The sequence below is a fragment of the Triticum aestivum genome, chromosome 2B (genome assembly GCF_018294505.1).
Source record: "Triticum aestivum cultivar Chinese Spring chromosome 2B, IWGSC CS RefSeq v2.1, whole genome shotgun sequence".
NCBI lineage: Eukaryota > Viridiplantae > Streptophyta > Magnoliopsida > Poales > Poaceae > Triticum > Triticum aestivum.
The window spans coordinates 488,432,196-488,443,054 of record NC_057798.1 but is presented as its reverse complement, the minus strand read 5'-3'; positions in this window follow the sequence as shown (position 1 = coordinate 488,443,054).

Below are 10,859 nucleotides of genomic sequence, written 5' to 3'. Positions count from 1 at the left end.
CGGATGAAACGGACTTGTGTTGGAGCGCTACGGTCAAAACGGGGGTCCTTTTCATCGGGAGGGGTGTGGCGTACCGCAAAATGGACGAAACAGACTTGTGTTGGAGCGCTACGGTCGAAATAGGGGGGGGGGGAGGGGTGTGGTGTACCGCAAAATGGGACTCCACATGATACTGTTCATCTCCACCGTCGACCTCCTCCAGCCTCCACGGGCTACCGTCGATCTCCTCCAGCCTCCCATGGGCTCCCGTTCATCCAGCCTCCACCGCGCGCTACTCCACTGGCTACTGTTCAACCACCCCTCCACCGTCTACTGTTCATCCAGCCCTCCACACCACGGGGTCCTGTTCAACCACCCCTCCACGGCCACCCCTCCACCATCTACTGTTCATCCAACCCTCCACACCACGGGTTCCTGTTCATCCAGAGGCAACGCCACCGCTCATTGTTCATCCACCCCCCGCAACACACACTGTTCATCCAATCGATTGCTTCAGTTAGCAGTAGTAGCGAAGGAATCGCTCCATCGGGTTCAGTTAACAGCCATCGATCGATCGCTCGGGTTCAGTAACACGTAGCCTGCAGTGCAATCGCTCGGATTCAGTTAGAGCCCAACGCCTCGCTCGGGTTCAGTTAGAGCCAACGCCTCGCACGCACGCGCGTACGTGTACGAGAGAAACGCGCATCGCTCGGCCCCCGACCTCCCACCGTAACCGGTAACTCCCCAAAATTTTCCTCCCCCTCACTTCTACCACGGTTTATTCCATCATGGACAGCCCAAAAGAATGTCATGCAGCTGCGTCCACGGCCCGCCCAGGACGAAAAGCCCATTTTCTATCATGATTTTTTGTCATAGAAGTAGGAGCCCACCACATCTATGATGATACCGGGTTTTGTCACAATTATCGTCATAGAAGTGTCATATGTATGATAGAAAAAAATTTCGTTCGGCCCAAAATGTCATGGATGTGTCTTTTTTTTGTAGTGTATCATCAAGATCAATCAAGCAGGAAGTATGGTATTACCTCCATCGAGAGGGCCCGAACTTAGGTAAACATTGTGTCCCCTGCCTCCTGTTACCATTAGCCTTAGACACACAGTTTGAGACCCCCTACCGGAGATTCGCCGATTTTGACACCGACGTTGGTGCTTTCATTGAGAGTTCCACTATGTCGTCACGGTAAGGCTTGATGGCTCCTTCAATCGTCCACAACGATGCGATCCAGGGTGAGGTTTTCCTCCACATACAGATCTTCGTATTTGGCAGCTTCGTACTGCGGGCCAACTCGGTTGGCCATCTGTAGCAGATCGATAGCTACGCCCCTGGCCCTCAGGCCAGGTTTGGAAGCTTAAACTACACCATAAACTTCCGCGGAGATTTGATCTTCGAGGGAGTCGAGCCATGACAGGTGCGCCGAACAGTCACAATGAGCATGACTTAGATCTGCCATCGGGCGGCGTTCGCAAGATCACACATGCAGTTGCCCTGGCCCTCAATTCGGAGCAGATCGTGTCATCCGAGGACGGGTGGATAGACCCCGCCACATAGGCCGTACACTCATCGGCGATAGAGCCGAACACAGACTTCGCCTCCAATGAGGTATGTGTCATCGGACCCTCGGACTCGTCTCCGGCCTTAGGCTCCAAACCGCGCGCATCCGTGCCTATCGAACCTGATTGGGCACCGATCATGGAGTTCACCTCTGCGGATATCTTTCGACACTCGCCCTTGGGAGACGTGCTAAATTCATTGAAATCTCCCTCCCTGTCTGGAGACTCTTGGCCGAACTATGCCCGGCTTGAGTGGGAAGTAGACGACGAAGAAATTCGTTCCCCACCCACCACCCACTTATTAGCCACTGTCGACGACTTAATCGACATGCTCGATTTCGACTCCGAAGACATCGATGGTATGGGCGACGATGTCGGAGAAGAACAGGAACCACCACCCAAAGGGCGCTGGACAGCCACCTCATCATATGATATATATATGGTGGACACACCCAAAGAAAGTAATGACAATGAGGCAACGGAGGATAATCCTCTTGAGAAGCAATCTAAGCGCCGGTGTCAGCGGCGTTGCTCTAAGCCCTGTCATAGCAAAAATAGCAATACCGGCACAAGAGACAATAGCACTCCGGATGACGCCGAAGACGAAAACAATCCCGCCCAGCCAAGCTTCGAGCAAGCCGGACGGGAGGATGGGCAAGCTAGCCCTGATAAACAGGCAATGGATGAAGACTCAGAGGATGACAATTACATGCCCCTCTTCGAGGATGAGGTGAGCCTCGACGACAAAGAATTCATCATGCCTGAGGATCCCGTCGAGCAGGAGAGGTTCAAGCGCCGGCTTATAGCCACTGCAAAAAGCCTGAAGAAAAAGCAGCAGCAGCTTCAAGCTGATCAAGATCTGCTAACTGATAGATGGACTGAGGTCCTCGCAGTGGAGGAATACGGACTCGAGCGCCCAACCAAAAGTTACCCAAAGCGCAGGTTGTTACCTCAACTCGAGGAGGAGGCACTAGAGCCTACACTACCAGCGCAGGATGCGGCTGACCGGCCACCTCGTGGCCGAGACAAAGCGGCATATCAGCCCGAAGTCCAGCCCGCACCCCATCGCCAAACAAGCAAAAACACGAAGGCCCGGGGCTACACGCATGACCTGCGAGACAAATTGGAAAACAAAGCAGGACAGTCAAAATCGATCTATGGATCACGGGGGCGTGCCCCAACGTGTGACGATGACCGTCACGCCGGATATACTAAATACAAATCCGGCATGGCCGAATACAACAGATCAGACTCATTTGAACGGCGTCGTGATGTAGCCCGGCATAGAGGCGCCACACACCGCCTATGCTTCACTGACGAAGTAATGGATCATGAATTCCGAGAAGGGTTGAAGCCCGTGAATATCGAGTCCTACGATGGGACTACAGACCCCGCGGTATGGATAGAAGATTTCCTTCTCCACATTCACATGGCCCGCGGGGATGATCTACACGCCATCAAGTACCTCCCACTAAAACTCAAGGGACCGACTCGGCATTGGCGGAATAGTTTGCTGGCAAACTCCATTGGAAGTTGGGAGAACCTAGAAGACGCATTCCTGGATAACTTCCAGGGCACTTATGTGCAACCACCGGATGCTGATGATTTAAGTCACATAACCCAACAGCCCAGAGAGTCATCCAGGAAATCCTGGACTCGGTTCCTAACTAAAAAGAACCAAATTGTCGACTGTCCGGATACCAAAGCCCTAGCGGCCTTTAAGCAGAACATCCGTGACGAGTGGCTTGCCCGACACCTTGGCCAAGAGAAGCCGAAGTCCATGGCATCCCTCACGACACTCATGACCCGCTTTTGTGTGGGCGAAGATAGCTGGCTGGCTCGCAGCAACAACACATCAAGAAATCCTAACACCTCAGATGCCAGAGATATCAACGGCAAGCCCCGACGCAACAGACACAAGCGTCACAGCAATGGCGATAGTGCCAAAGACACGTCCGTTAATGCTGGATTCAGTGGCTCTAAATCCGGTCAGCGGAAAAAGCCATTCAAAAGAAACAATCCGGGCCCATCCAGTCTGGACCGCATACTCGATCGCTCATGTCAAATCCACGGCACCCCCGATAAACCAGCCAACCACACCAATAGAGAATGTTGGGTGTTCAAACATGCCGGCAAGTAGAATGCCGAAAACAAGGAAAATGGGCCATACAGTGATGACGATGAGGAGCCCCGGCTACCGAACATAGGAGGACAGAAGAAATTTCCTCCCCAAGTAAAAACGGTAAATATGATATACGCGGCCCATATTCCCAAGCGGGAATGGAAGCGTGCACTAAGGGACGTCTACGCGATGGAGCCAGTCGCCCAAAGTTCAACCCATGGTCTTCTTGTCTGATCACTTTCGATCGCAGGGACCATCCGACCAGTATCCGTCATGGCGGTTCGGCCGCGTTGGTCCTCGACCCCATCATTGACGGATTCCACCTTACAAGAGTCCTTATGGACGGTGGCAGCAACCTGAACCCGCTCTATCAGGATATAGTCTGCAAAATGGGCATCGATCCCTCAAGGATCAAACCCACCAAAACCACCCAGGTGTAGAGGCCTATTGCACAAGCTCAATCACACTGGAAGTGCTCTTCGGATCCCCGGACAACTTCCGAAGCAAGGAGTTAATGTTCGATATCGTCCCCTTCCGTAGTGGTTATCATGCACTACTAGGACGAACCGCATTTGCTCGATTCAATGCGGTGCCACACTACGCCTATCTCAAGCTCAAAATGCCTGGACCTCGCGGGGTTCTAACAGTCGATGGAAACACAGAGCGCTCCCTGCATACAGAGGAGCACACTGCGGCCCTCGCAGCAGAAGTACAGAGCTGCCTTCTTAGGCAGATCTCCAATTCGGCAATAAAGCCCCTGGACACCGCCAAGCGAGTCCGAAGTACTCTACAACAGGATCGTCCGGCGCGTCTAGAGCTCGCCTAGCAATTCGGCCTCCGTCATAGTCCGAGTCAAGCGGTGAAATTTGTGCCGTGTGTACATAATTACGCACTTAAAATACCATGGGCATAGGCGGAGGCACGGCTACAATACGGTCCACAGCGTGGCTCAACCGCCCCAGGACCCATACACCTTCCCCTTTTTCTTTCTTTCAGGTCCCTATTTTCTGGAGGCTCTTCCGATAGCCTGATTATCGGACCCATCACGGGACGGAAACACCAAGGAGGCAAGGAGCTCTGGCGTACAAGGGAATCCCCAGGTGGTCTCTGATAACGATCGCTATACCTATTTTACATACCCACTCGTAGCTCGCTCTTGGTTAAGACATGTCAAATAGTCCTATTCTGATTATCGCACTATTTGTATACATACGCCTTGACGTATCATTCAAAACAATGGAAAACAATGTACATCGTCAACTTATTATTACATTTCTTTATCTTTTTCCTTGGTTGTTTATTTATTACAAATTGCACCCGTACATTTTGATATGTTCAGCTCGCAAGGGGCTTTAGTGTACCCCATAACACGGCAAGAAAAGTCCGAACACTTTCGATAGTGCGGCACCCCGAACTTATAACATTATATGCATCAGCTCTGAATCATGTCTTGGGTCAATAGTTGGGTTTGCCCGGCTCCCATGTTTTGTCGCCTTACGTTTCGCTACATCGGCTAAGGTGGCGTAGGGAGAACTACTGTGATTGTGTCCCGGTTCTTCCGGACGAGCACCTCAGTAGAGAAAGCCGAAAACTGACTGTCATGATGCGGCGAGAGCTGGTCGCTGTTCGAGAGGTCTCAAATCCTTAAAGATTTTTTTCGCTTTGGGCGAGGAATCGGCCTTGTCCGATTTAGGCTTGTATAACACCCCAAGTTCGGCCTTCCGAATACCAGGGGCTACGACAAAATTTAAAATTATAGAACTTCTATGGCTAAGTGAGAGTGATAAAGTTGTATAGTCCGATTGCCTTGTTTGTTGTGCTAAACACCTCCTTAAAGGACCAAAAATTTGGATAAAGAGTGTTTAGATTCATCCTGAACACCCCGGTACTAGTTGCATGGGCGCAGAAGCTGACGACTGGCCAACTCTTAGATTTTATAAACGGCCGCATAGAAGGTAAAATTTTAAATCAACAAGCGTTATATTGCACAAATGAACTTGTTTTCATATTACTGGATCAAATGAGTACATTCACTCAAATATTACATCCTTAGCACATTGCTCCACCACAAGGCGGGAGCCCTTTAGGACACTGTCATAATACTTTTCAGGGTGGCGGTGCTCTTTGCCCTCCGGTGGCCCCTCCATCATCAGCTTCTCGGCATCCATCTTCGCCCAGTGCACTTTGGCGTGGACAAAGGCCATCCACGCACCTTCAATGCAAATCGACCGCTTTATGACTTCGAGCCGTGGGCAGGCATTCACAAGCCGCTTCACGAGGCCGAAGTAGCTACTGGGTAAAGGCTCGGCAGGCCACAACCGGACTATGAGGTCCTTCATGGCCAGTTCGCCTGCCTTTTGCAGTTCGACCAGTTGCTTCAGCTGGTCGCTCAAGGGCATCGGATGTTCGGTCCCAATATACTGGGACTAGAACAACTTCTCTGTCGAGCTCCCTTCTTCAGCTCGGTAGAACTCAGCGGCATCAGATATGCTGTGCGGCAGATCTGGGAATGGTCCTGGAGAGCTCCAAATTCGGGTAAGTAAAAGGAAAGTCTACTTCACATGCTTGCTTTGCATAATGAATGCCTTACCCGCTGCTATCTTCTTGGCCGCCTGAATCTCCTGGAGGGCCTTTTGGGCTTTGGCCTTGGCGTCTCATGCACTCTGGAGGGCCTTCACAAGATCGGACTCTTGCGTCTTAGAGTCACGCTCCAAGGACTCATATTTTTTGACGAAATCCTGGAGCTCTTGCTGGACCTCGTCGACTCGGGCCTCTTGCTTCTTGCGCTCGGCGCGCTCCTTGGCCGCTTTGTCTTCAGCCTTGGTCAGCGCCTTTTTAAGGGCCGCCACTTCGGTCGTGGCCCCTATTAATATTCATGACGCTTCTATTAGAAGCAACAATTTTTCCTTTATAAATATACAGACAGGGTATTGTGTACCTTTGTTTTCATCGAGCTACCTCTTTACAAGGCCGAGCTCTTCCTCGGTCCGCTCCAGGTCCCGCTTCAGTCCGGAGACCTCCGTAGTACGAGCGGCAGCGGCCAGCAGTGACGCCTGCTTATTTACACAGACATCTTTTGTTAGACTCATGCGGATGTTTTTTGATCCCCTGTTCGGCCTTTCTTTCCGAACACCAAATAGAGCATCAGGGGCTACTATCTATACTGTGATATTTTCTCACAATTTTGTTACTTACCTCAAAGCCTGTCAGGAGGCTAGCACAGGCTTCAGTCAATTCGCTTTTGGCGGACCGGACCTTCTCAATCACCGCACTCATACGAGTACGGTGTTCTTCATCAATGGAAGCGCCGCGAAGCACTTCCAGCAAGTTATCCGATGCCTCTGGATGAACAGAGGTCATCGGCACAGGCGGCTCGCCTCCTTAGAGAGAGGCTGCCTGCCTGAATCCAGAACCACTTGGGTTTCTGGAGCCGCATTCGGCTGGGGGCCAGACTTGCTGCAGCTCCCGTCATCGGAATCCATGGGGGTCTTCCCTCCTATGTGCCCGGCGTCTGGGATTTCGCCTTGGGTCGTCTCTAGAACTGTCTCCCCCTGGTCCGGTATCCTCTGAGACAACACCTCGGTGTCGTCCGCAGGCCTGGGGGAGGAGGCTCTCGGGAGTGAATCGATGTTCATCACTGACATGCCCAAAGACCCATCCGAAGAGGATACGTCGATGTGGGATTTGGTCGGACTGCCCATGCATGTTTGGCATGATAAGAAGCAATACATCAGAACATACCGAAAGTATTATAGTGTCCGGACACTTACGACTTAGCCAGGGGCTTGTCCCTGAGCAACCACTCGTCACCGCTGGTGGCTGTGGTGGAGTTATCCTAAAGGAAGGTCTTTCCCTTCTTGGACACTTTGGCCTCCCCCTGCAGGGCGGCCGTTCTCTTCTTCTCCCCCCCCCCCCGGTTGGGGGAGGGATTTCCTCTTCCTCCTCCTTGTTTTCGTTGGAGGAGCGCGCCTCGGTGTCTTTGGACGATGAGTCCCATGCAACCTTGTGCTGGAGACCTTTCCTGGTCCCCGCAACCTTCTTGTTGGCCTTCTTCTCCGGCACCTCATAGGGTGCCGAAAACAACATCTTCGTTAAAAGAGGCGATGCTGGATCTTCGGGTAGTGGAGCCGGACAGTCAATCCGCTCCGCTATCGCTACCCAGTCCTGTTAAATTGGCATGGAGGCTTAGATTACTCCCGCGAACATGCTGGGGAAAGGCATATCTTGCAAAATATAAAAACTTACCGGATTGGCGGGGCGCTTTGCACCGAGTCCGCGATCTATGGCTATGGGCAGTGGTACCTCGGTGGCCTTGAATAGCACCTTCTAGACGTCTTCGTGCATCGTGTCGAAGAGCTCTCATAGTGTCTAGTGTCCGGCCGGGTCGAACTCCCACATATTGAAAGCCCGTCTCTGACACGGAAGGATCCGGCGTATGAGCATGACCTGGACCATGTTGACAAGCTTGATTTTCTTGCCTATCATATTTTTGACGCAGGTCTGAAGTCCGGTCAGCTCCACCGATGAGCCCCAGGCTAAGCTCTTCTCTTTCCATGAGGTGAGCCGCATGGGGATGTCAGATCAAAATTCGGGGGCCGCCCAGTTGGTGTCACGCGGCTTGGTGATGTAGAACCACCTCGATTGCCACCCCTTCACGGTCTCCACAAAGGAGCCTTCGGGACAGGTGACATTGGGCATCTTGCCTACCATGGCACCTCCGCACTCCGCTTGCTGGCCAACCACTACCTTTGGCTTCACGTTGAAGGTCTTCAGCCATAGACCGAAGTGGGGCGTAATGCGGAGGAAGGCCTCGCACACGACGATAAACACCGAGATGTTGAGGATGAAATTAGGGGCTAGATCATGGAAGTCCAGCCTGTAGTATAACATAAGTCCGCGGACCAATGGGTGCAGGGGGAATCCTAGTCCGCGGATGAAGTGAGAGAGGAACACTACCCTCTCCTGGGGTTTCAGGGTAGGGACGATTTTCCCTTCAGCCAGAAGCCGGTGCGTGATGTTTGCTGACAGGTATCCGGCCTCCCGAAGCTTCGTAATGTCTTCCTCCGTAATGGAGGAGGCCTTCCACTTGCCTCCCACTCCGGACATGCTTGGAATGGCTTTAGGGAGAAGGTGAGAACTTGGGCGCTGGAGCTCGATCAGGGAAGAATGGATGAGCAGAGGAGGAACAAGGCGTGCGTGAAAAAGGGGAATCCTTATCTCTTTATAAAGGTGGTAGAAACCATGCGCCTCCCCACTTGCCCTGTAAACTCGCTTATTCCCCAAGCGTCGTGTTGATGGCGCAGTTGGGTTACCCACACCCGTATTGATGAGAATCCTGTGATAAGGGGACACGATCTCTGCTTCGACAAGACGTGCCAATGAAACCGCCTCGCAAGATGTGCAGTAGCAGGTTGAGAAAAACGGTTCAAATAATGACCGGGCCGCGGCGTGATGTCACGCTATGAAACGTTGTCAGCAGATTAGGTTTTTGGAATATTGTGCTCTCTACGGTGGTATGTGGAATTCATTTTGCAGAGCAGGACACGATTTATGTGTTCAAAATCTACCTTGGAGTATTCGGATAAGGAACCCTCCTTGCAATGCCGAAGACAATCTGCACGCCAGACTCATCGTCATTGAAGCCTGGTTCAGGGGCTATTGAGGGAGTCCTGGATTAGGGGGTACTCGGACAGCCGGAGTATGTACTTGTGTCGGACTGTTGGACTATGAATATACAAGATTGAAGACTTCGTCTCGTGTCCGGGTGGGACTCTCCTTTGCGTGGAAGGCAAGCATGGCAATTCGGATATGTAGATCTCCTTCTCTGTAACCGACTCTAGTTAACCCTAGCGCCCTCCGATGTCTATATAAACCGAAGGGTTTAGTCTATAGGACAAGAACAATCATAATCATAGGCTAGCTTCTAGGGTTTAGCCTCTACGTCTCGTGGTAGATCAACTCTTGTAATAATCATATCATCAAGACCAATCAAGCAGGAAGTAGGGTATTACCTCCATCGAGAGGGCCCGAACCTGGGTAAACATTGTGTCCCCCGCCTCCTATTACCATTAGCCTTAGACGCACAGTTCGGGACCCGCTACCCGAGATCCGCCGGTTTTGACACCGACAAAGTCCACCAAAGTCCACACTTTGTTCTCATACATCGATCCCATCTCAAATTTCATGGCCTCAAGCCATTTCGTGGAATCTGGGCTCATCGTCGCTTCCTCATAGTTCGTAGGTTCATCATGGTCTAGTAACATGACTTCCAGAATAGGATTACCATACCACTCTAGTGCGGATCTTACTCTGGATGACCTACGAGGTTCAGTAGTAACTTGATGTGAAGTTTCATGATCATCATCATTAGCTTCCTCACTAATTGGTATAGGAATCACTAGAACGGATTTTTGTGATGAACTACTTTCCAATTCGGGAGAAGGTACTATTACCTCATCAAGTTCTACTTTCCTCCCATTCACTTTTTTTGAGACAAACTTCTTCTCTAGAAAGGATCCAGTTTTAGCAACGAATATCTTGCCTTCGGATCTATGATAGAAGGTGTACCCAACAGTTTCCTTTGGGTATCCTATGAAGACACACTTTTCCGATTTGGGTTCAAGCTTACTAGGTTGAAGCCTTTTCACATAAGCATCGCAACTCCAAACTTTAAGAAACGACAACTTTGGTTTCTTGCTAAACCATAGTTCATAAGGCGTCGTCTCAATGGTTCGATGGTGCCCTATTTGACGTGAATGTAGCCGTCTCTAAAGCATAACCCCAAAATGATAGTGGTAAATCAGTAAGAGACATCATAGATCGCACCATATCCAATAAAGTATGATTACGACGTTCGGACACACCATTATGCTATGGTGTTCCAGGTGGCATAATTTTTGAAACTATTCCACATTGTTTCAAATGAAGACCAAACTCGTAACTCAAATATTCGCCTCCACGATCAGATCGTAGAAACTTTATTTTCTTGTTACGATGATTTTCCACTTCACTATGAAATTCTTTGAACTTTTCAAATGTTTCAGACTTATCTTTCATTAAGTAGATATACCCATACACTACTGCAGGATGCTGCTAACACGACACTACAATCAGAGACCCTTCGACAAAACTGTGTGCGATGCAATAATAACAAACGGTGATGTAAAACCCCGTCAAAAAAGGTGCAG